This window comes from Macaca fascicularis, chromosome 15 (genome assembly GCF_037993035.2).
Source record: "Macaca fascicularis isolate 582-1 chromosome 15, T2T-MFA8v1.1".
Classification (NCBI taxonomy): domain Eukaryota; kingdom Metazoa; phylum Chordata; class Mammalia; order Primates; family Cercopithecidae; genus Macaca; species Macaca fascicularis.
The window spans coordinates 49,784,218-49,810,705 of record NC_088389.1 but is presented as its reverse complement, the minus strand read 5'-3'; the positions used below and the strand labels follow the sequence as shown (position 1 = coordinate 49,810,705).

General features: G+C 40.7%; 1 long non-coding RNA gene across 1 annotated transcript in view; it reads right to left on the bottom strand.

The window, feature by feature from the left end:
* Positions 1 to 15,562: 15,562 nt before the first annotated feature.
* LOC102138910 (uncharacterized) overlaps positions 15,563 to 26,488 on the bottom strand; it is a 508,925-nt gene continuing 497,999 nt past the window's right edge. The window contains exons 3-4 of the long non-coding RNA XR_284535.4: positions 20,127 to 20,226; positions 15,563 to 15,676 (exon numbers count right to left, since the gene is read on the bottom strand). This is a non-coding gene — a long non-coding RNA (uncharacterized lncRNA). The remainder of the gene's footprint in view (positions 15,677 to 20,126; positions 20,227 to 26,488) is intronic.

Genomic DNA, 26,488 nt, shown 5'->3' with positions numbered 1-26,488 from the left:
GAGACTCATGTTATAATAACAGGTCTGTACAATGTTTTGAAGGAAATTGCCAACAGAAGTAATGCAAGTGGGGGCTTGAAGAATGCATTAAAAAATTTCCAGGTAGAAAGGCATAAGAAAGCGCAACCCATTCCTTTTTCACTTATTAAACAAATATTTATTTAGCCTCTTTAGTGAGGCTGGTCCTCTTTTAAGTGAATTGTCTCAAGGAAATACAGCTCAAAGATTGAGCTCAAGATACATGCATGGCTCCTATTTCCACTTTCCCGTGACTCCTCCGAAGAAGACCATGACTCTCTGGAAAAGGGTAAGGACTGTAAGTGAAAAACAGGGGACGGGTCCAAAGATAAATTCTCCTCTATATTTCTCTGTGGCATACTTGCCTTAAGGGTTGGGTAGACACACAGGCCAAGAATTTATGGAATGGGTACAAAAAACGTGGATGCTTACCATTTGGTAAGCATACACCATATTCTCAGCACATTTTAAACTCATTCTAACTTTGCTTCTGATGCCAAAACAGAAACTCAGAGAGGTTAAATATGCCCTCAAGGCCACACAGCCAATAAGTAAGAGAGTCTAGTGTGTTTCTGACTCATCCTATGCTCCTACCACAGCACTGAATTCCCCAGAGTTACACTCTGTAACTAGAGTGTAACTACTTAACCATGAAATTTTGAATCCTTCAGATCTTACATTCCACCCGTTGTTCTACTTTTATAATTATCATTACTCTTTCATACTAGTATACAAATTCATAAGTAGTGAGTAGGACTTTTGTGGCAAACATATTTCACAATTGAACTACTCTTGGGTTCTTTTGGGCTCTTCCAAATAGGGACGAGCTAGATGACATTAATTATTGGATGAACTTTAAGATCTCTCCTTCATTTGAAATGCTGATTCCTTGAAAACTTCAGAATGAGGCTTCAAATCAATCTGTTGACTTTCACTGGTCACTAACATACTTGCAATTTCCCCTCCCACTCTCCCAGCTTTGTTTGTTTGTTTTTTGCTTTTGTTTGTTTGAGTGATTGTTTTACTGTGTATAATTCTCCCAAAATGCTAGTAGAGATTAGTAAAGTTATGCTAGACCTCACATTATCAATCTAGGCTATTCAAAGCATATGCTAGCACTGACTGTTTTGTGGATATTATTCCTCTTGGTTACAATTTATGACAACCAAACAGAGCTTTTCCTACAAACAAAGTTGCAACTACAAAATAAAGTTTTGAAAAAGACTGTCTGGGCAAGGCACAAGGAAAGACTGTGTCTCTGAAATTGACTCTTGGATTTTAGAAACAGAAGTGGGGCAGGGGGAGGGAGAGAAGAGGGGATTGTGCCTCCTGAAATTCAGACAATCAATCCAGAGAGGCAGCCCGGCCTCACTTCTGTGGCTGAGAACTTTGACTCCAGCTTCCATCTGGTTTCCATAAGGCAAGAGAACTTGGCAAATGGCTGGCCACGTAACTTCAGCACGTGCACATCCTGACCACGAGCACCAGTAAAAAGAGCCAAAGGGAATAGACAAATTTCTCTCTGTTCCTCTGTACAGTCTAGGGAAGAAAGAGTTGCTTTAAAGAGAAACAGAGTGCTCCACAACCCTATGGGGCAATGTCTTAGTCCACTTTCTGTTGCTATAACAGAAAACCACAGACTGGATAATTCATAACGAAAATAAGTTTATTTAGCTTGCTGTTCTGGAAGAAACTGGGAAGTCTAAGAGCATGGCTCTGGCATCTGATAATTGTCTTCTTGCTGTGTCATAACATGGCGGAGGGCATCATACGGCGAGAGGGCAAGAGTGTACTCACTCACGTCTCTCTTCTTCCTTTTATAAAGCCACCAGTCCCATCATGGAAGCTCCACCATAATGTTTTTATATAATCCTAGTTGCTTACCAAAGGCTATACCTCCAAATACCATCAACATATGAATTTGGGGATTACATTTTCAGCACATAAAATCTGAGAGGCCCATTCAAACCACAGTGGGCACGTTCATAAAGAACTGCCCATTTAACTGCATCAGAAATGCCCACCTCCCACTGAGATGATGTTACCAGTTATTCTAAAAATGCCTGGTAAATGTTCTAACTCCACTGCTGCCTTTAATTCCATATGGTGTGTGCACAGGCAGCAGGATCTAAGTGAAAGAGCCTAAACTTGGATCTAGATGGATAGGGCATAAGTCAAAAATTCTGTTACTCATAACTGTGAAGCCTTGAACAAATTACTTAAACTGCTTGAATAACATACAGAGTATTCTGTAATTTATGAGATTTTTGTGAGATGATATATATATATAAAACATCCTGTACACAGTAGATGCTTAGTAAATAGTATTTATCATTAAGTTTGAGGTGATGCTTTCCTCGAAGATTTTAATTATTCAAACACGATCACAGTGTATCTGGCTCTAGGATACTGTACATACATCATCTCCATTAATGTTTTGAACATACCTTTGATGTTTTTATATTATGCCACTTAAAATGCTTCAGTTCAAATAATTATGGAATATCTATTTAAAGGGAGTCTTCAGCTCCACGGCCTTACAGATGAGAATGTTGAAGCTGGAAAAAAATGCCACAGCAAGTCAGTGGCAGATCCAGGCCTATCCCAGTATCCCAAATCTCAGTTTTCTGTCTACTATTTCACTTGCCCTCATAAATGTTTCTGAAGCTAAAACAATTACAGTCATCCTTCCAAAAACCTCATCATAGAATTGTAGAGCTGGGATAGAAAAGTTTCTTCCATTGCTGTCTGGTAGGCTGAATTATAGCTCCCAAAGATGCCTGAGTCCCAGAACTGGTGAACATTACTCTGTATGAGAAAGGGTCTTTGCACATATGATTAAGGATTTGGAGCAGAAGTGATTATTCTGGATTATTTGAGTGGGCATGATACAATCACAAGAGTCCTTATAAGAAGAAGCAGAAGACACCAGAGTCAGAGAGAGAGGAACATGTGAAAATGGAAGTGGTAACTGGATGATGGGCTTTGAAGATGGAGGAAGGAGCCATAAGCCAAGGAATGCAGGTCACCTGTAGAAGCTGGAAAAGGCAAGGAAACAAACTCCTCCAAAGCCTCCAGAGGGAACCAGCTCAGTGACACATTGACGTTAGCCAGTGACACTGATTCTGGACTTCTGACCTCTGGAACTGTAAGAGAATAAATTTGCATTGTTTTAAGCCACTGAGTTTGTGGTAATTTGTTACAGCAGCAATACATAACTAATATAACCGTGTAGTGCACTGTATCAAAAATACTGAGTGACAGCTAAAATGCCCAACCACTGGGAATTACAAGTTATAAAGGAATATAATGCAGCCTTTTAAAAAGTGTTGATTCAAGTTTATTGAAGAGAATGTGTATATTTTTACGTGAAAAGCAATTTATTAGGCAGCGTATATAGTAGGACCCCATTGTGAGAGAGAGAAAAAATAAGATTGAAAGTATATATTCATTACTTAGAGTAATTATCATCAATGTTGGGATTTTCTATGTTCTATGTACTTTTCTGTATTCTCCAACCATGATGCACTAAATGTGTTGATTCTATAATTAGAAAAAATATATATTCTTTAAACAAAAGCCTATTTTTCACCAATCCTTTCATTTTATAAAACAGGAAATGTATATGTAAACCAGAGGAGTTGCTGGCTCAGGGAAGGGACCAAATTTCTCCTCAGTTCAGAATTTGGAAGCTTATTCTTAAATTATCAAAGGTATAAAAAGCACAAGACTGAATCTCGACTATGAACGCTCAGAGAAATGACACACACTTCCCTCTCCACTTTTAATTTCCCTTCAACGGACTGCCCTTTCATATTAGGAGAGCCAGTAAGTGATTTCTTCCGTAGATAAATCATGAAAAAGCATTAGAGAGCATAACTGCACGTGGCATTTTGGAGCTTCTCACAGAATCTCCCAATGCAAATGCCATGTCAAAGGATTCCAGGCTGAGAAAAGCTGAAATGCAGACCCTGATATTGTTGACAGCTTATAAATCCATGAGACTTAAGTGCTTACCATTTTTTTTTTGAAACTCATTTCTCTTCTACTCTTATGAATCTTTTGACTGTTTTTTCTCATCTGTGTCTCCTTATGGCATGGAGACTCCCTTAACCAACCATCCCAAGATATCTCTTACTGTAAATCCTTTTTCCTCTCTAATAGCATGGACTATTCCTGAGCTGCTACAATATTCCAAACACTGTACTAGGTCCTGGGGTTACAAAGATGAATAAAACAGAGTCCTTGCCTTCAATTACCTTCCAATCTAGTGGTACCAATAAGCATAGTCAAAAGAAGTAGATCTTATGTAGGAACGATGTTAGAAATTATCATAGAGATTCAAACAGCATGAAAAAGCGATTGGGTCTGAGTATAATTCCAATAGAAAATGGGTGATTTCATGAAAGAGGTACATGCTAGTTATCTGCCTCTTTATGATACATTCCTCATCCTTCCCCTGCTCTGCCCCATATCACAGGAAGGTTGACTCCCGAAAACTGCATTTCCCAGCTCCTTGACACCTGGCTCTAGGCTAGGTTTTGCCAATGGGAGACTCATGCAGGAGATTAGAGGCAGGCAGGAGGCAAACATATTTCTGTCTTTCTCTATGCTTCAGGTGGCTTCTCTGGCTATGGTTGAATCTCCATCATGCCTCCATGCCACTGGAGAGCCCCATCTCCTCCAGTAACACCACCTCCATTTGTTAGGAATCTCTCTGCTAATGCCACATCTATCTAACACTGCCGGACCTAGGGAGTCCCTGAGCACTTCCCGTTTGTTATCCCTCCAGCCCCAGAGATGGTGGCAGCTTCCTGTTGATGCTAGCCCCTCACGTACCTGACCATCTCCTGTCGGACTTTTCATCTTTCCCAACAGCTTTTTGATTCGTTCCCTAGAGTAAATGTCCTGGATGTAACTACCAGGCATGGGCTCTGTCTTCCAGACTCAACCCTCAGAAGAAGTTTATAGAACCAGAAGATTCTCTGTTGGCAATGCAAGGAAGAACATTCTTGGCAGAGATTCTAAGCAAAGCAATGACCACAGTCCAGAGTGGAGAAAAGCGACTAATGCAAGGCAGCTATGTCTTGAGGGTCACCAGGAAATATATTGGAGAAGCTGACTGGCAGTCTAGGCAGAATGAGACCACAGAGGCTCTTCAGTTATCAGATGGGTTTTATTCCACATGCCTGGAGAGTTATTGAAGGTTTTGAGCACAGTGAGATGACCAGATTTGTTCTTTTGGAAATTCAATCTGGACATGGCAGAAGATTAAACTGCATAACATTAAGAGCCTAACAAAAGGCAACAGTCGTGTAAATAGCAAGGAAGGGTGGATTTAAGCAGAGTCAGTGTGACTCGGCAAGAGAAAAGGGAGGTGTTACAAGTGCGTGGGAGGTGTTGAGTTAGAGTGGCTGTCCCTGTGACCAGGAGGAAATCATGAGGTGAGTGTGGTCTGGGCTGACATGGAAGGAAAAGTACCCATTTGAAAATGTGGGTTTGAAACTCACAGTAGGAATAATCTTGAGGGAGGTTATTTTAAAAGACATTCTCACCCCAATGACAAATCAGTTTGTTTGATTTAATTGAAGGCAAAATTTAGAACCTTTATGGCATGAAGCAACACCTCAATTAAATTAATACATTGTAATTATTAATATTGCAATTTTATTAGTGACAAATTTATAAGACTACAGCATTTTCATGACACAACTGCATTAACTTGTTTTTATTAGTATTCCAGGTAGAATAAAGAAATGTTTTCATGACCTATATTTTAAATACCAGGATGAAATCATCAGCTCACCGTGGGGATAAAAGAAGGAAGGAAGCTTGGCCTGATCTGATTTCTAGGATAAATCAGTTTTTGTCCTTTTTTTGTATTCCAGACCAGCATTAAAGGTGCAGAAATAATATCTGTGTACACATGTATATTATAATCTTCTAAACTTTTAATCTATCTTTCTAGAACCCCAAATATATCCACTTTGTAAATTACTCCCAAATGTCATTATATGACTAAGCACTCTAATTAGAAACTAAGTGCTAATAATTTGCCCTATTAAAAAGTTAGCATTTTTAAAACGAATGATTTATTTACCTGTAATGCCACTGGAGCATGATCTGAAAGACGTGAAAGACTGAGGTTTTACTTTTCTTAAGAGATTATAAAAAATCAGTGGACTTTATAAACATGAGCTCCCGTCTAGTAATCTGAGATTGCTTGTGTGATTCCGGGGTCCCAAATAATTCCTAGGTGAATCCATTCGTTCCAAAGTGTGCAGGCGCTTTATGATAATTACTGCTTAAACAGTGTGAGTGTTAGAGCTGGAGAGTACCTTTGAGATCTTTTCATCCATTTCATAGAGCAGTAAACTGAGATAGCAGGGGGCTAAGTGAATTGCCCAAAGAGGCACAGTGAGTTGGTTGCAGAACCCAGCATGATTTGCTAAACAGTATTACCATCACATGGCCTTTAGCCCTCCAGGATTGTGGCAGCCTTTGGCACCACCCTGCATGAACCCAGAGCTTATTATTTGAGCCAGGGCAGGGAGTCTCCCAGATCCATCAAATTTCTTGCCTCTGATGACAGGTAGACGTCAGAGCGGAGCAAAGTCACAAAAGCTTTGGCTTTGGGGAAGACAGAACCTTATTAGCTTTGTCAGACACTCCCTCCTCTGGTTTTACAACTGTAGCTTTCTATATATGGCCCGCCAGACCCCAGTGGATTTCCCTATCAACGCCATGTCTATCTAATAGTGGCAGACCTAGGATGGCGCTGATCATTTCCCTGATGCAAACATTTAAGCACAGACATGCCACAGAGCAACACACTGTACCTTCCGTGACTTGTGCCAAAGTGAGCCCCTTGCTCACAAATATAGCAGTATGGGTGTGAATTATCAGATGCACCCAGCTATAGGCCTACATGGCCTTCCCTAATAGAAGTTCTTTCTTGCAGGTTGTGCACCCCTAAAATTCTAGATCTGTCACTGAACACAGTAAGCATGCTGTTTGCTTTCCCAAAAGACTCTTTCAGGAGGGTCTTTGTATGTTACCTCTGTGGCATGTTAGGGTCAAAGAGAGATGAGTGGCTCTTCTCTGTGCTTCTTCTCACAGGAGACTTGAATCTTTCTTTGTCTCAAGGACCAGAGAGCTCTGGCTCTAACATAAATCACATGTAATCTGCTGGTCACTGCCTTCTGCCGAAGGAGGCAGGAGAGAATGGAAGCATTAGTGGACAGACTCAGATGCTCAGGTCCTCTTAGGGGTGTTATGGGTTTATTTATGCCCCGGCCTCCCCGCCACCAAATTCACATGTTGTAGTCCTAATCCCCAGGATCTCAGAATGTGACTGTATTTAAATATAAGGTATTTATAAAGGTAGTTAAGGTTAAGTGAGGTCATATGGATGGGCCCTAATCCAATATGTCTGGCCTCCTCCCAAGAAGAGAGAAAGAAACCAGGAATGTACATGCACAGAGAGAAGGCCACAGGGGGACATAACAAGAAAATGGCCATCTGCAAGCAAATGAAAGAGAGAGAACTCAGGAGACACCAAGCCTGCCAACATCTAGGTATGGGCTTCCAGACTCCATAACTGAAAATAAATGTTGTTTAAGCCACCCATTTTATGATATTTTGTTATGGCAGCCCTAGGAAACTAAAGCCAAAGGCAATTCAAAAAGTAACATGGAGCCAAATCTTGATTCTAGAACCCAGCACCCAAAGGGTGGGGATAAGCTTCATGTCTTTTGTTGCTTCCCATGACCACATCTGACCCATTTCCCTATGAAAGAAGCATAAGCCAAGGTAATCAATCTCTCAAGTAATGGAAGGGAAGAATGGTGGCCTCATAGCAATGCAGATTTCTTTTTGGCAGCCATACAGCAGGGTCATATTTCAGGGAGCAACCCATATCCAAAGATTCTCTCACCCAAGAAAATATCTGTCATATCAAATCTCCTTAGTCTATTTCTTACAGTCCTAGCATAGGTAGTTAAGATCTCATTAATTCAAACCTCCTACATATTTGGATTTTGTGATAGAAGTGTATTAAGTTCATCTTTATATAGGGTATAAATGAGGTTATAAAGAAAATCAATCATTCAACTTCAAAGAAACTGTCATATTTACTTTGATCGGTTTCAAGTATGTTTGAAACATACACTTGAATGTAAGTAATGGCTGTATCAACTTCGAAGCAATTATCTCTCTCCATAGAGCAGCGCCTTCTTTCCCTTTCTCACCCTAGAAGAGTGGTCCTGAGACTTTGCTCGCTTTGAAGTTTGGTTTAAATAAATTAGAAGGATGAATGACAATCCATCAGATCCCATGGGAATGAGAGGGCAGGACCAGTATGATTTATTCTCCTTAAACATCTCCCAATATACCAAAAATATCTAACACACAATAAGCACTCTATAAGTGTCAATTCTATTCCCCTTTCCCAATTAATCTAAATAATGAGTTTTTAACTATAGTAATTGATTTAAGTCCTGAAGGATAAAAAAAAAAAATTTATAATGTATTGAGTTGAGAAACAGAGGCCAACAAAGGTTAAGAGACTTCTTCAAGTTCATTCACTCATCCTAGTACCTTTTATGTGGCAAGCTCTGAGCTTTGTTGTTGACAAAGTCAGACCAGGACCCGGGACCTCTGACCCAGAGTTCCTTCCAATCTTATTCCAGTGCTGCCTTTGAGCTAGTTTTGTTTCAGAAATCACTGTGTGAGCACAGGTAAATCTTGCTGTCTTTTTCTGCATGTATTTAAGGTTGATTCTCCTTCCTTGAGTATAGTAAAAAAAATTTTTTTTAAGTTACAAATAAACCCTAAGTATGGACAGGCTCACACTTAGAGAAAAAAAGACAAAAGCAATCTACAAATGCTACTTAGGGCATTTGAGAACGCCTAAGAAGTCTCATTGACCCCCTATTTTGAGCATAACTGGGACACAAGTAACACTTGTTTTTTTGTTTTTGTTTTTGTTTTTTGAGACGGAGTCTTGCTCTGTCGCCCAGGCTGGAGTGCAGTGGCCGGATCTCAGCTCACTGCAAGCTCCGCCTCCCGGGTTCACGCCATTCTCCTGCCTCAGCCTCCCGAGTAGCTGGGACTACAGGCACCCGCCACCTCGCCCAGCTAGTTTTTTGTAATTTTTAGTAGAGACGGGGTTTCACCGTGTTAGCCAGGATGGTCTCGATCTCCTGACCTCGTGATCCGCCCGTCTCGGCCTCCCAAAGTGCTGGGATTACAGGCTTGAGCCACCGCGCCCAGCCGACACTTGTTAAATTGAATTAGATATACAAAGCATTATAATGGGAACATCAGGGAGATGTGAGCCAAGTTATCTGGAGGGGAGTTGTGCAGCTGAAGGTGGGGAGGTTGGTAACAGATCAAGCTTATTTTGAAAAAGGACTAAAAGATCAGAGAAAGAGGGGAGGGTTGTTCTAGGCAAAGCAAACAGAATAAACATACATGCACAAGAACATATGTTCAATGTGGAATCTGAAAATGCTTTAAAAAGCAGAAGGTAGACCGGGCACAGTAGCTCACGCCTATAATCCCAGCACTTTGGAAGACCGAGGCAGGTGGATCACCTGAGGTCAGGAGTTCAACACCAGCCTGGGCAACATAGTGAAACCCCCTGTCTACTAAAAATACAAAAATTAGCTGGGCATGGTGGTGGGTGCCTGTAATCCCAGCTACTTGGGAGGCTGAGGCAAGAGAATCACTTGAGCCTGGGAGGCGGAGGTTGTAGTCAGCTGAGAGCTGAGATTGCACCATTGCACGCCAGTCTGGGCGACAGAGCAAGACTCCATCTCAAAAACAAACAAACAAAAGCAGTAAGTAGAATACAAAAATATGCCATTAATACTTTGTAACCCTCCTGTCTGAGAATTTACGTAGTTCTTTTTAGTGTGACTTTAGTATGTTCTATTTTGCTCATAAACTGTCTTTTTCAAGTTTCCAAGAGTGCCTTGAATGCAAATACAACGACTTTGTGGAAGAAATCAATATTTGCCCTTCTATGTGCTTTCTAATTTAAGCTTAGTAATTCAGCTAATATTTCAGCAATGTCTCTAAACTGGTCATAAGAAAGGCTGAGAGGCTTCCAAGCTTGTAAATGAACCAAACATACACAGTATAATACCTGCTGTGCTCACAGATTGTTCTTATTTCACTGGTGCCAAAAAGTAAAAAAGTGTGGGTGGGGGGCAGGTAGAAAGTTGTCAGTGATAAATTTCTTCAGAAGAGAACTTATGATCCAAGCAGCAGCCACAAACACAAACACACACACACACACAAACACGCACACACATATACATACACATACAACCTACTCATCTGCTTAATGTTTTGGAATGTAACAGAGACCAAAAATACTCTATTTCATGCAGAATCCTGGAAACATTTTTAAAAGAAGAAAAATATCAATTCGGGAGGAGATGCTTCAATTTTTCCATAGTTATTACTAAAAAGAAAATCTTGCCTCTGGCTATCATACAATATCTGGTACCAGACAAGCTCTCCCACCACAATCCTTAAAAGTAGCAACAAACAATTAGAAAATTAAATTTAAAGTACTATTTACAATAGCACAGAAATATAATATTAGAAATAAATTAATGAAAGATATACAAACACTCTACATTTAAAACTATAAAATCTCCTGAGAAAAAGTTTTGTAATTTTTGTTTATTTATTTTTTAAGAGTCAGAGTCTTGCTCTGTCACCCAGGCTGGCGTGCAGTGGCACCATCATAGCTCACTGTAGCCTCAAACTCCTTGGCTCAGGTGATCCTCTTGCTTCACCTTTGTGAGTAGCTAGGACTACAGTTATGCCACAATGCCCAGCTATTTAAAAATAAATAAATAAATTGTACAGACAAGGTCTTGCTATGTTGCCTAGGCTGGTCTCAAACTCCTGGGCTCAGGTGATCCTTCTATCTTGACCTCCAAAGCATTTGAATCACAGACACAAGCCACTGCACCCAGCTAGAAAAAATTTTAAACATCTAAATACATGTATAAAAGTACTATGTTTATGCATCGGAAAGCTCAGTGTTATAAAACTCAGTATTGTCAATATTTGAAAGTCTAAATAAAAGTTTAGGGATACTATGTTTATGAGTTAGAAAATTTAACTGATTTATAAATTAATCCATTGATGTAATGCAACCAAATTTCTAGCAGGCAAGATGATTAAAAAATTTATATGGGAACGCAAAAAAAAAAACAAGAATAGCAAAAGCAGTACTGAAAAGACCAAATATTGGGTGACTCATGCTACTTAATATAAAGATTTACCATAAACTTCAAGAGGCAATACATACTTCTATTGGCCAAAGATATAGACATAGTTTAACTAAATAGTCCATATATGAATACATATATTGTCAATTGATTTTTGACAAATGCAATAGCATAATTCAATAAAAGTCTTTTCCATATAGGCTTCTAAAACAGCTGAATATCCATGTGCAAAAACAGAAAGAAAGAAAGAATCTTACTCCTACCTGTTGTCATATGCAAAATTTAATTCAAAATGAACCACAGACCAAAACATAAAGATAAAACAACACAAGTTCTAGAAGAAAACATAGGAGAAAATATTCATAAACCTTGGATAGGCAAAGATTTCTTAAAACACAATATGCAAGGATCATGAAGGCAAACAATAATAAATTTATCTACATAAAAATTAAAACTTTCTGCTCTTAAAAATATTAAGAAAATGAAAAGATCAGCCACAGACAGGGAGAAGATATTCACAATACAGATATGTGACAAAGGACTAGAATCTAGATTATAAAAATAAGCCTTCCAACTCGATAATAATAAGAGAAAAATTTTAACAAATAAATAAATGGGCCAAAGATTTGAATAGGCACTTAATAAAAGAAGATATATTAATGGCCATAGAGCAGAAAAAGAGCAAACATCTGTAATCATCAGGGAAATACAAATTAAAACCACAATTAAATCCCATTACACACCACTTAAATGACTAAAATTTAAATAGTGACAATAACAAGTGTTGGCAAAGACATGGGGCAATTCATACATTGATGCTTGGATTGCAAAATGGTGCAACCACTTTAGAAAAAAAGATTGGTAGTTTCTTTTAAAGTTAATCATACACTTAATATATAATTCAGCAGTTTCAATACTAGGTATCAAAGAGAAATAAAAACACATTCACTTACATGAAAAAAATATTCATTTACATGAATATTTAAAGCAACTTTATTCACAACTACACCAAACTGGAAATAGCCCAAGTTCATCATGGGAAATAGCCCAAATGTTATCTACTGGTGAGTAGATAACTGAACAATGGTATATTCAAATAATGGAATACTAATCAGTAATAAAAAGCAACAGACCACTGATAGGTACAATATGGACAAATCTTAAACACTATCCTGAGTGAAAGAAGAAATGAAAGAGCACAACCAGGATGATTTAATTTACATAAAGTCCTTGATCACGTAAAACTAATTTATAATAACAGAAATCAGATAAATCTTTCCCTGAGGCAAGGAATATATGGGGGATCAACTAAAAGGGCCATCAGGGAAGTTTCTGGAGCAATGAAAATGTTATGTGTCATGATTGACGTGGTGGTCACACTTGTGTATACATTTCTCAAAAACTCATCAAAATGTACACTTAAAATGTAAGCACTGTATTATATATCAATTACAGTGGAAGAAATTTGGTTCAAAAAATAAAGATCATAAAAATAACCCCGTCTCTACTAAAAAATACAAAAAACTAGCCGGGCGAGGTGGCAGGCGCCTGTAGTCCCAGCTACTTGGGAGGCTGAGGCAGGAGAATGGCATAAACCCCAGAGGCGGAGCTTGCAGTGAGCTGAGATCCGGCCACTGCACTCCAGCCTGGGCGACAGAGCGAGACTCCGTCTCAAAAAAATATATAAATAAATAAATAAATAAAGAGGGACTGGGTGCAGTGGCTCATGCCTGTAATCCCAGCACTTTGGTAGGCAGAAGTGGGTGGATCACAAGGTCAGGAGATCGAGACCATCCTGGCTAACACGGTGAGACCTTGTCTCTACTAAAAATATAAATAATTAGCCAAGCATGGTGGTTGGCACCTATAATCCCAGCTACTTGGGAGACTGAGGCAAAAGAATTGCTCGAAGCCGGGAGGCGGAGGTTGCAGTGAACTGAGATCACACCATTGCACTCCAGCCTGGACAACAGAGCAAGATTTCGTCTCAAAAAAATAAAAATAAAATAAAATAAAGAGGGACATACATACTATTTTATAGTTTACAGAGGGGTTTGATTGTTTGCTTGATATTGATCCTTACCACCACCTTGTGAAGTAGGCATGCATACAGGCTCCTATTGTGGAAAAGTCACAAAATCATGTGTTTTGTTCCTGAGCTACAGTGTCTCACTTGGCTCTGGAATTCATCCACACACCTTGGGGGAATAAGAACAAAAAAAAAACAAAAAACAAAAAACAAAAAAAAACCCACTCCCTATGCACACAAATTATAAAGATGCTTTGAATGGTTCATTGCCTAGATATGGAGGAGGGTTGCCTATGGTAGTAACGGTTGTACTGATTATTTTTTCTACTGCACTATCAGCCAGGCATTGCACCAAGATCTACTCATGTAATTCTCAAAACAGTCCTGGGAGGTAGGCATTATAATCTCCATATACAAATGAGAACATTGGGCCTCAGCAAATTTAAGAGACTTACCAAAGTTCACACAGGTAGCAAGTGGCAGAGCTGGGGATCTAGGTCTGATGGACTCGAAGTTCCAGCTCTTTCCATACCACCATATTGGCTCCATATTTCAGATAAATGGGACTATTTTTATTTGCACTGACTAAATTTATTCCCCAGTAACTAAAGTTATTCAGGGGTGCTGGCTAAGAGTGGTCCTTTGGAGAAGATTGAGATAGAGTCAATAGAACTTCATGTCTAGGACAATGTGGTCTGCACCCCAAAAATCACGTCGAGGCCAATGCCTCTCTTATCTGGTGGATGGACATTGAGTTCCAAAAGAAAGAGGGATGTCAGTCTGTGAAGGAACAAGGAGCCACATTTGGGCATCTGCGACAATGGGTGCGGATGGGGAGAAGTGGGGGAAGCTTCAGCATGGTGTGCAGGCAGCAGCCCCCTAAGTGAGATGATAGTTCTGGTAGGGGATCCGGAGCCACACAGTTCTTGATGCAAAGTATTGTAGGATGCAGATTTCATGTGGGGAAATCGTTCATGAAGACCCACTTCTCATTTAAAGATGAAAAATAAAAGGGACATCAGAGCGTAATGGATTATTAGGATTGATTTGGGGTTGAGTGCCAACTCTAACATTTGGTGAAAACAGGTTTGAAGCAGAGAACGCTGACGTAAAATCCTGGCTCCGTACTTACTAGCTGTGCAATCTTGGGCAAGTTACTGCACCTCTCTAAGCTTCTCTCTTCTCAGTTGGCAGATGCAAATAATGATGCCTACTTGACAACACAGATGGAAGACCGACGTTTGCAAAGTGCCTTCCTCGGTGTCTAGTGCTAGGTTAATGTTTGACCCTCTCCTTTTGTGGGTAACCCATCAGGAACCTTAGGCTTCAACCTTGATTTGAATCCCTAAATTTTAGCTCTGCTGGCACTTACTTGTCTGAAATTGCAGCTGCCCCCAGGGAGTGGAGCCTGTTGGAAGCCAGTCCTCTTCCTGTTCCTTCCTGCTCATCCTGTCTCCCTAGGTCCTGGCATTCCAACTACTCCCAGGATTAATACTGTCTACCCCTTGCTTCTGGATCTCTGAGGTCTTCCCAGACTCTGTCACAGCTCTCCATCATCAACCTGCCCAGGGGGTCTGCCCTAACATTCCCTGCACAGGTTCTGATGACAAGGGTGGAAACAAGTTTCTGATCTGATAAAAACTCAGTCACAAAGGTTCCAGGCATTTCTGCTGAATCTCTGTATAACTGGGCTTAACAAAAGATAAACCTGATCATGTCATGTTCTTGATTAAAATCTGTCTCATATTTCCTCAAGATAAAGTTCAAAATCCTTAGCATGGCCTGCCGTGTCCCACAGGACACAACACATGGCACTCTCTCTAACTTCCTCTCTCACTACCTGCCCCTCCACCTGCCACAACCAGCACCACAGGCATCCTCTACTTTCCAGCCAGATTGAATTACTTGCCCTTCGAAAACACGCTCCACCCTTACTTGCCCCAGGGACTTTGTACATCCTATTTCTCTTGCCTGGGATCCTTGCCTCCCATCTCCTTCAATACCCTCTTCCCGGCTCATCTCTGTCCTTCGTAAATCAGTTTAGCCATCATCCGAGAAGTTCTCTCTGACTTCCAGGACTTATTTGAGGCCCTTCTTGGGTGTACCCCTGGCTTGCTAAACTTCTGTTTTAAGACTAATCACCTTTAGTTGATTTTATTGTGTCTTTCCCATTAGACTGTAAACACTCTGAGAGTGGACCTGCATTTAGACTCCTGTACTCCAGCACTTACCAGAGTGCCCAGCACAGAAGGGGTACTCAGGGAGTGCTTATAGAACAGATACATGAAAAGAACTATAGAGCAAGTCAGGAAACACACTTGATGAATAACAACCACATACCTGTGAAGCAGGTGATGGGCCTTGGAAAAGACAACCCCTAGAGGAAAGAAGACAAGAGTAAGAATTTCTGTAAATAAACTTTCCGTGAGATTTTCCAAAAGATCTGAGCACATGGAGCCGACTGCAATCCAAGACCACTAGACCACCCTGGAAAAGCACTGCCTTCTTCTCAGAATTGCATGGGAACCCCCGTCTGCTCACATTATGCTCTGAGGCCACACAGCCTGAAAATGGAGTGTCACATTTTTTGGTCTGAGCTGTGTGCTGGCCTGCTCCAAAGCTGAGGGGAACAGCATTCTCTAGGCACAAAGAATGCACTCAGACCCACTGACTAGGAATGTATTTTTAAACCAAAAAGTTTGGGAAGAGTTAAGCAGCCTGCAAGGTTTCAGAGATCTGTAGCAAATGGGATTCAGCACAGAGACCTCCCAGGATGAAGGATTTGTACCAGACAGGAATCAAAGTTGTCCCAGATCTGGTAAAGATTTCAGAGGGCTTATGTAATTGTCAAAGATCTATTTGCAGCGGGTCCCCAAGGTGGGTGCTAAGATGCAATGTCTGTTCTCATGCAAGACCTGCAAGTGCAGGCTTCTTTGCCCCAGCTGATGGGCAAATTTTCACAAATAATAGGCTTAGTGGACAATACCACTGAATCATTGTGATACTGTTGAATAGAAAGACTTCAGACTAATGTCTGGCTGTGACATGGACATGTTATTAATGACTGTCTCCTGCTAGCTCTATTTTTTTTTGTCTCTGAAATGTAGACACACTGAAACTGTATTCCCAGGGGACCATACATCAGGACAATGGATCTAACAGCTGATTGATCTAGCACAGTAGTTGAGTGGGTGGTTTGGAGAGTCTGGATTCCTGGATTGAATCCTGGCTTCACTACTTGTTGTGTGACATCTTTTCTTAAACTCCAAGTCTCAGTCCCCATACCTATAAAATGGAAATAATGAGAGGACATACAAAAGTATGCACTCAGTAAAGTGAAGATTCAACATAAAACCCTTGCAAGTTCTTGTCACACAAACAAATCAATAAATGTTAAGCATCATTAGTGAAATGGGACTATCCTTGACAGTCTAGGATACGCGGTAAACTTTGTCCTTAAGGACAGAATCTTTGTTTCAGTGGTTCCCCTTACGATATTCCAAAACAACCTTGCAGCTTCAACTCGAAGATAGTCACTGATTTGGCTTTGTCCTCCATTTCAGTCAGCACATATTTACTGAGATCATGTGTCCAGCCAATGCTGGGCCCTGAGGCTCTGAGGCTGCAAAGATGAAGAAGAAATAGTCCCAGCCCCTTCTGAACTCACAGATGGCTGGGAGAGTTCGATCCAAAAAGACATCATCACCGAATTAGCTCTATTTTATTATAGTGTGATAAGTCAAGTGAGACAGGGAGACCGAGAGGACTGTGGACACACACAGAAGAGGCCTGAGGTATGTGAAAGGCTTTCTAAAGGACAGGAGGTGCAAGGGGGTCCTCCAAATAATGGGAGGCAGAATTTGGCAGCTGGAGAAGTCAGGGTAAGCAAGTTCAACATGGGAAACAGCCAGGACAAGGGCCCAAAGATGCCATGCCATCTGGGAACAATTGGAATGACCTGGGGATGTGAGAGTAATTCACTTAAGCTAGAGGCTGGAGTGCGAAGGCAGTGATGAGTTTGGGGCTTGGTAGGTAGAGGCCTGTTAGGGAGAACCCATGAGCTGAATGCAGATTTCTCAACCTTAGCACTATTGACACTCTGGACAGGGTGATTGCTATGAGAGGCTATACTGTGCATTGTAGAATGTTTAGCCATGGCCTCTATTCACTGGATGCCGGTAGCAAGTCCCTCTAACACACCACTGTCAGGACACACCAAAATGTCTCCAGATACTATAAAATGACCAGCAGAGGTAGGGGTAAATTCACACCTTCCCCTCCCTCTGTTGAGAATCATTGGACTAAACTAAGGACTTTGAGCTTTAGGCCGGTTTAGAGTCTCTTAAGGTGAAGTGACATGGTCAGATATGCAGTTAACTCAGATTATTTTGGATTAGAAACACCACACAAAGACAGCCAATCTGGTTCAGGAGCTATTGCAACAATCTAGAGAAGAAATTATAAATGACAATGGAAATATTAACCAAGGGATGTTTTCTCTCTCTCTCTCTCTTTCTGTCCATCTACGTAATATAACGCATTATTAGTATATATACAAATATGTAATAATGTATATTATATATAGTAGTATATTAATGCACACACACTAATTGGTGCTATAAAAAAGCGAAGGGTGACTCTAAGAGAGTGATAAGTCTTTATCTCTTCTCCCAGGATAAGTAGAAATTTTTTTTGAATTGTTTATAATTCTCCTGAATAATTATAAATACCATCATTGCACTTTAATATTGCTAACAACATTTTACAAACATTAGCTCATGGAATTCTCACCACAGCCCCATAAATTAGGTTTTATAATCCCCATATTAAAACGAAGAAAGTGAGGTTTACAGAGTTAACAGTTTACACAAACTGATGCAGCCAGTAAACTGTGGAGCATGGACTCACTTCTTGAGTTCAAATTTCATTCTCTTTCCACTGTATCCTGAAAGATGTTTCATAAACACAAGGCTTATTGTACTCTGATTCATTGCAATCAGTTCGATCTGGGGCATGTTAAAAGAACTCCATTTAGTTTTTTCAAACAATACATTTCCAAGCAAATGATCTCATAAAAATACAAAAGGAAGAGAATCCCCCAAAGTGGAAAGTTTTATATGACTTGTATGCTTGCTTTCTTTTTTCTCTCTTTGTTTCTGTGTTAATGAAGGACATGCTCTTTCTTTCCTTACTCAGTCCAGGCTCTTGTAACTATGCTCACCAGCCCTAGCTGAAGCACAAACACCACATGCTCGTTTGTCCCTAGAAACTCTTCAGGCTTCCATGAACTTGACACCTGAAGTGAATGTGCAGTTTGCCACACCAGGTGGCCACTGAGGAAGTGGCAGAGAGGATCAAATCCTTTACTTAATTTGTTTGAATGTCCCTTGTCACCAACAAATCCTTCTTGTTTATGTAGAGAAGAAGAAAAATAAGTGGGTTATTAACATTTATTTGGTTTCTTTTTGAATTAATAAATAATAATTATATCTAGGTACATGTTACAATGTGATGTTTTGATATGTATTTCCAATGTGGAATGACTAAATCGGGCTAATTAAACATATCACCTCACATACTTACCATTTTTGGCAGGGGTGAAAACATTTAAAATATTTTTGTGATTTGGAAATACGCAAGGCATTATTATTAGAGTCCCATTCTGTGCAATAGACTAAAGTTTATTCCTACTGCCTAACTGAAATGTTGTACCTTTTGATCAACATCTCCCTTTCCCCACCACCCCTGTTCCTCGCCTTTGGTAACCATCATTCTACTCTCCACTTCTATGAATTCCATATTTTTAGATCCCACATATATTTGAGATCATGTGGTATTTGTCTTTCTGTGCCTGGCTTATTTCAGTTAGCATAACGCCCTCCAGCTTCATCCATGCTGTCAAAAATGATAGGATTTCTCACCATTTTAAGGCTGAGTAGTATTCCATTGTCAATATATACCCTATTTTATTTATCAATTCATCTGATGATGGACATGTGGGTTTTTCCTATAGTTTAGCTATTGTGAATTATGCTGCAATTAACATGTGAGTGCAGGTATCCCTTCAGCATACTGATTTTAATTCCTTTGGATATACAACCAGAAGTGAGATTACTGGATTGTGTGGTAATTCCACTTTTAGTCTTCTGAAGAACCTTCATACTGTTGTCCATAATGCCTGTGGGGTTTTTTTTGTTTGTTTGTTTTGTTTTGTTTTTTGCTGGTGCAAAGTTTACAGCTGATAAATCTGTCTAAATGTTGTTAACAGGTCAAGTGCACCTGTGGGCTAAACGTGATTCAGCCAGATTTGTGAAGAATGAGTGTGTTTTCCCTAGTTGCATCCACACATCATTTGTTACACTGTCTGAAAGGCTTGACTGGTGGCTGTACCCAGACCTGTCCCCACCCTGAGTTTTAAAGCTTGCTCCATTTACAGAGTTTTCCAGCAATTCTAGGAAAAAAATTTTCTGGAAAGAGCATCAGTATTGTTCTGCACACTGGGCAGGAAAGAAATGTTACAGAATGTATTCAAACTACATAGTTGCTCTATCTTTTTAACATAAATTTGCTTGAGAATTTGATTAAAAGTCAGAGGCTAATTTGGCTACAGGAGGTTGAAAGAAACAAATATTTATTCAGAGCTTATTAAGGGCTAGGATTTGTGTTAGACACTCTGCTGCTTATCTCTTTAATTCTAGCCACTATTCTGTGAGAAATCATCCCTTTATCCTCATTTTCTAAAAAGACACTTGGAGGCTCAGAAAGTACAAACAACTCGCCCAAGACCACTCAGCAAGTTAGGAGCAGAACTGACAATATTTACTCACTCTTTAAACCATCATTTGAGAGTCTGCCATTGCCATGCACTGTTCTGGGCACTGAAGATACACCGGCGACCAGACAAAACCCTCTGTGTACAGACAGCACCTGGATGGAGAGACAGACAATAAGCATAATAAACATGTAAAATGCATGGTATGTCAATTAAATATAAGGTAACAGGTGCCGCAGTAGTCATTGATGCTGTTTACCAAATATTTCCAGGGCTTGGGTTTCCATGTGCCTGGCTCTGGCAAATGAATGGTGAGCAGTTTCACTTCTGGGCTGGAGTGTGTAATTGCTAGTTTAAGACCCTCCGACCCCCTTTCTGCCTCCTGCCATGCTGATGGGCAAGAGTCCAGGTGGTGCTCACTCCATCAGCCTGACTTACAGGTAAGCACCACAGAGTCAGCCTCTGTGGTAGGGGACCACTGGATTAGAGTGAATCTGGAAGGAGGAACAAGGCTATATGAAAGAAAAAGAGAGAGGTCCACTGGGGTAAGTAATGAACACTGAATTCTGAGCATTGCAATAAGGGTTACTGTGAGGTCCTGCCCTGGGGTTCAAGATCAGCTGAGCAAATAGCCCAGAGCCAGCAGCCAGGGGAATAGGGTTCAATGGGCTACCTTCCATTATAGGAGGGAGCATGGTACAGTGAAGGAGACGGATAAGATGTCATGTGGACACGGGATCAAATCTTCACTGTCCCATTAACCAGCTGAGGAAAAATCTTAACCTCAAAATAGTTCAATTCTGAACTTCATTTTATTTGCAAAATGTAAGTCACAAACTTTTGCTTTATGGAATTACTATATTAAGACTGAAATCAGGTGGAATCTGTGAAATGAAAGTGTGCCAGCTGTTCCTCTGTTGCCCCCACCCCAGTGCTCTTCCTTAGACACCTGGTCCTTGGAATTATGAATTCTGTGTTGTCTGCATCTGGCTTCAAGCATGACTTTTCCCAGCTAAATTAGATCGCCTTTTCTTTTAAAAGGTAGGTTCTTTTTTTTTTTTTTTCCCAATTCGATTTCTTTGTTTTGTTTTGTTTGGGTGTTTTTTGCTTTTCGTTTGTCTTCAAAGAATGGTTTCTGCACCCACTGTTTAACATTTCGAAGACAGGACACTCTTCTCAAGATAGTTTTGTGTTGTGTAACAAACGCATTGCTTCTCACTTCCCATGAGAGCTGCTCTATCTTATTCTCCTCTCCTTTGCTCTCTTTCTTTCCAACAAAGAGTGAAGAAGAAGGTTTCCTAATGGCCCCTGTCTCCTGAATCACCCTCCCTTCTCTTGCGACCCCGCCTGTTGATGGAAATATATAATTGGGTTAAGCAGGTTTATGTCTTCTCATCCTGTTTCCTGTGTAATTTATGTCCTTCATCACACATCTGTTAAAAAAAAAAAAAAAGGAGAAGAAGGAAGTGTCCTCCTTGTTCACAGAGAAAAATCAATTATCCTCCCCTCTAAAATGAATTCATATGTATTTATTTGGTGGGAAATCTTCAAAGAAACTAACAGGATCTCTCTAAAATATTCAGGCCATCCTTACAACTCACCCCCAACTCCTGTGTCTGCTTTGATGTTTGATTAATCAAAAGTATGTTAGTTACACACTGGGCACTATATCAAATATGAGCAAGACATGATCTGATCCTTTCCCACAAGGAGCACTGAGTCTAGAAGAGGAACTAGACGTGCACATTGCAGTACAATGTGACTCACAGTGCTGAGAGCAATGGTCAGGGTGGCCCAGGGAATGCAATAGATTTGAGGCTCTGGTATAGCTAGTGCCGAAGGGTAGGGGCAGGAGGGGGTCCTGTGAAGACAGAGAGGTGGGATATAAGGTTTGAGTGGCTAGCCAGCCATTTCATACAGAGCTGTTAGGAACCAGGCCACACAGCAGGAGGTGAGTAGTGGGTGAGCTTTACTTTTCATCTGTACTTTACAGCCACTCCCCATCATTCACATTACGACCTGAGCTCTGTCTACTGTCAGATCAGCAAGGGCATTAGATTCTCATAGGAGTGCAAACCCTACTGTGAACTGTGCATGCAAGGGATCCAGATTGCACACTCCTTATGATAATCTAATGCCTGATGATCTGTCACTGTCTCCCATCACTCCCAGATGGGACCGTCTAGTTGCAGGAAAACAAGCTCAGGGCGCCCACTGATTCTACATTATAGTGAATTGTATAATTATTTCATTATATATTACAATGTCATAATAATAGAAATAAAGTGCACAATAAATGTAATGGGCTTGAATCATCCCGAAACCATCCTCCCACCCCACCACCTCATCCGTGGAAAATTTGTTTTCCACGAAACCAGTTCTTAGTGCCAAGATAGTTGGGGACCACTGGATTAGAGGATTTTGGCTTTGGAGATTGACTCCAGAGTGAATCTGGATTAGTTCTAATTCAGAAATGGAAAATAGAAGCAGAAAAAGAATGGAATTAGACACTGTGCTGGGAAATAAAACCAGTTATCTCATTTGATTCTCACAATACCCCAGCAAGGACCTGCTTCACCAGAAGCTATTATTCCACTCAGTTTATACTTGAGAGGACTATGGTTCAGAAAGGCTAAATGGGAAAATGGGTATCACTGCTCTACTTCCCACCAGGGTTGACCACTGGGGATCAGCAGTGTGCGTGGGGTCAGAGCATCCCTGCATGCATCACTCTAGGCTGAGAAGGGCTTATGTGCAGTGGCCCAGGGCCAGGTGCCCTGTATCTGTCTGATGGACTGAGAGCCATGGCAAAGCTCTTCCCAGTGATGGTTGGAAAACCAAAATGATATGTCCTTACTATGTGGGTTTTTTTCCCCACACATTTGTCCACTCCATGGGCTTTTATAATTATGGTGCCCTGAACCTGACAAAAGCAGATGCACTCCCAGTAAAATGTACAATTACCAGGGATGGCACAACCCCAACCAAGGGTCCTAAAGCACCTGAAACACTTTTGCTTTCTCCCATTTTTGGGGATTTCAACATTGATATACAAGTGGAGTTTAGACCCTAGAACATCACAATTGGATGAACAGGGCTTGCATAAAAGACACGTGGTCTTCATGAATCTTTGCCTTGAAATCTAGAGAAGCACGTCATAGGGGGACCAGGGCCATCTTCACCAACTACTCAAATGGTGTTTCCCATATTACTATCTGAGTAAGAAGACAGATGCTGGTATTGGGGCTCCAAACAACTCCCACTGGCAGGCCATTTCTCCAACAGCCTTCCTCCCTGGGGTGGACTATGTTGAGTGCATGGATAAGGACATGAAGCCTACTAATGACCTGAGAAAGGAGACTCCCTCACCCTCGCTTCTATAGAGTCCATCAGAAGGAGTTTGCCAAAGACCTTGGTCTTTGTCTCAAGCCCACATTCTCAAAACGGAATGTGATTTTATTTTTTGGTCACTTGCAGACTCACCAAGGCCTGTCACCAGGTAAGAATGGTTGAGAAAAATAAATAAAAATGTGGATGTTGGGCAAAATCAAAGCCACTTGAACAAGAACCTGGTTCTCCAGAAACCAGTTGATACGATTTGGCTGTGTCCCCACCCAAATCTCACCTTGAATTGTAGTTCCCATAATCCCCATGTGTGTGCGAGGGACTGGTGGGAGGTAATTGAATCATAGGGGCAGTTACCTCCATCCTATTCTCATTATAGTGAGTGACTTCTCACAAGATCTGACAGTTTTATAAGGGGCTTTCCCCCTCTTTGCTCTGCACTTCTCCTTGCTGCCACCATGTGAGGAAGGATATGTTTGCTTCTCCTTCCACCACGATTGTTAAGTTTCCTGAGGCCTTCCCAGCCCTGTGGAATTGTGAGTCAATTAAACCTCCTTCCTTTATAAATTACCCAGTCTCAGCTATGTCCTTATTAGCAGCGTGGGAATGGACTAATACACCAGTCAAAGCCATTTTCCTGGATTGTATGTGGGATAAAGAGCTGCCAGGCTGACCTGAAGAAGCTCAGAGATGTAGCCAAAGAATCACTATTTAATATGTTTAAAGGGCTAGGCTTCCAAGAAGGACTGAAGTAGTGCAGGGAAAGGTGTGAAGGATCTTAGTAGGAGGGCTATCCATCCTCCTTACAGGGCAGCCTCATTGGGTCCAGTTTTCTTAGATTAAATGTAACTCCTCTTCTTTTTTCTGTTTCCTTGAAAATTGTTGCACAAATATAGCAATTCTCAGCCCCTACCATGCTTGGACAAAACTGATTCTTTGGCTCAAGCATTGAAAGTGGAAATTCCTAGGGTTGCCTGGCACCATTCGTCTCCCCTTATCACCCTAGCAACCCTTGAAGATGGATGGACTAGATAATACCAATGACCTCTCATCTGACAAATGAGTGTTCTGACAGAGGGTGGCTTTTCCAGAACTAGAAGGGAGGCTGCCTGACACATCCAGGCAACTTTCTCTGTCAGTGTGCTGTGGGGTTGGACAGAGTGGCCCTCGTTCTCACTGCTGCACATTCATATGTTGTCATTTTAAGCCCTATTGCCCTCTCCTTTCAAAGTGCCATAGGGCAGTTGTTTAATAACACTGAGGAACTCCATAGAATTTAGATTTTACTGATAAGATGGAAGGTCTTCTTTGTATGCATGCACAATGGGAAGATTCAAATCAAGACCACCTTCCTGACTGTTTTTTTGTCTGTGTCAAGGAAATGTTGGGTTCCTAAAAAGAGCAAAGCAGTTGTTCAAACTCCTTTGAAGGAAATTGTTGTTTTCGTTGTTATGCTCCTTCTTATTGATTGGCTCTCTGTTGGTAGTGATCTCTGGCTCCCTCTTGATCTCTCAGTTCCTGATGGAAACTTTGCTCTCAGTTCCTAATGGAAACTTGAGTTTTTGAGTTTTTCTTTTTCTTCTCCAAGAACTTATAGTGACATGAAATGCATCATCTTTTTGCCCCTGCTTCGACCCACCAGCCATCCTGTCCCTGATTTTTTTTCCTTATTGTGTAAGTCAGAAATTCTCTCCCTTAAAGCCTCTATCCCTTTCCTATGGTTTGCAAAACTTCATAACATCAGGGTTATTTTCCAGCCATAAAGTGCTCTGATTCAAAAGAAAATGCTCCTCTCTGTTAGTGCTGAGCAACCTTTTAACTCTCAGATAATTCCAAAAGAGTAATGTCGACAATCCCTTTTTTCTCTACAATTCAAAATGAAGATAGCTATATTGGGTCCTAGACAGTCCACTGCTAGAAGAGCCCTGGGATTTTTTCTGACCCGTCAGGTAGGATGGGAGTCAGGAGTTACTCCAGGGTAGGTCCCTCAATATTTATTCCTTCTTTGAGGGCCACAAGCTAAGAGCCCTTTCTGGGCACTACAGTCAGGTACCAATGGGTTCCAGAAACTCTTGTGTTATTGTTGTATCTTAATTTGTTTAACAGCTACTTCTAAGGTAGTTTGCTAATAAAATACAGTCTTTTCATTTATCAACTAACTTTATTTGAAAGTTTCATTGAGCATATTTCTGTGGTGAATGATACATATAAACCTACAATCTGTCCTTGGGACCCATTTGACTTAACATGATTTCTCCTGTGGCTATTTTGCAATACTTTCCATTTATGAAGAAAGTTTTTGTAATTTTCCCATTGTTCTTTTCTGACAATGAAGTCAACATGCTAAAGTTGCAGAAGCAGGGTTTATGGCATCACATGCCTCTTGGCAAAGTAAACGAGAGAACAATGTTTGTTGTGATTTCTTCATCACTATGATTTTGGGAGATAATGAATTGGTTAAAAAATTAGATTAAATTATTTGCTCCAGAAATACAGCCGATGATAACAAAGAGGGCTTGAATCAAGTCTAATTTTGTTCCATAGCTTGAGCACTTCACTTGGTTGGATTAGAAAGCCAGAAATATATCTGCTGTGTTTCTGGGGCTTGATTTTACATTTTCATTTTATAAATGGGAGAACAGAGGTCAGAGTAGGATAGGACTTCCCCAAGGTCACACGAATCAGCAGCTGGGCTGCAATGAGAAGCTAGGCCTCCTCACTCCCCAGGCATGGTACTGTCCACTCTCCCAGGGGCTTAGGGTCATTTCCTTTTCCTACTATGCATTGGGTACTACTTAGTTCTCTCTCTTTCATTACATTAAATGGCTGAATACTGAGGCTCAAAGCAACACACAAAAATGAAAGTTTCACATCGCCACACACACATATTCTTGCCACTTCCACCTAGGAACGGAATCTTTGAAAGTATGATGCAAAAACAGACAATCTGCTCAATTGGAAGGCACCATGGTAAAGTAAAAATATTTTGGCTTTAAAATTAGACCAATCTGAGTTTTAAACCTGGCCCTATCTCTGACTAGCTGCATGGCCTTGAGCACACTACAGAACCCC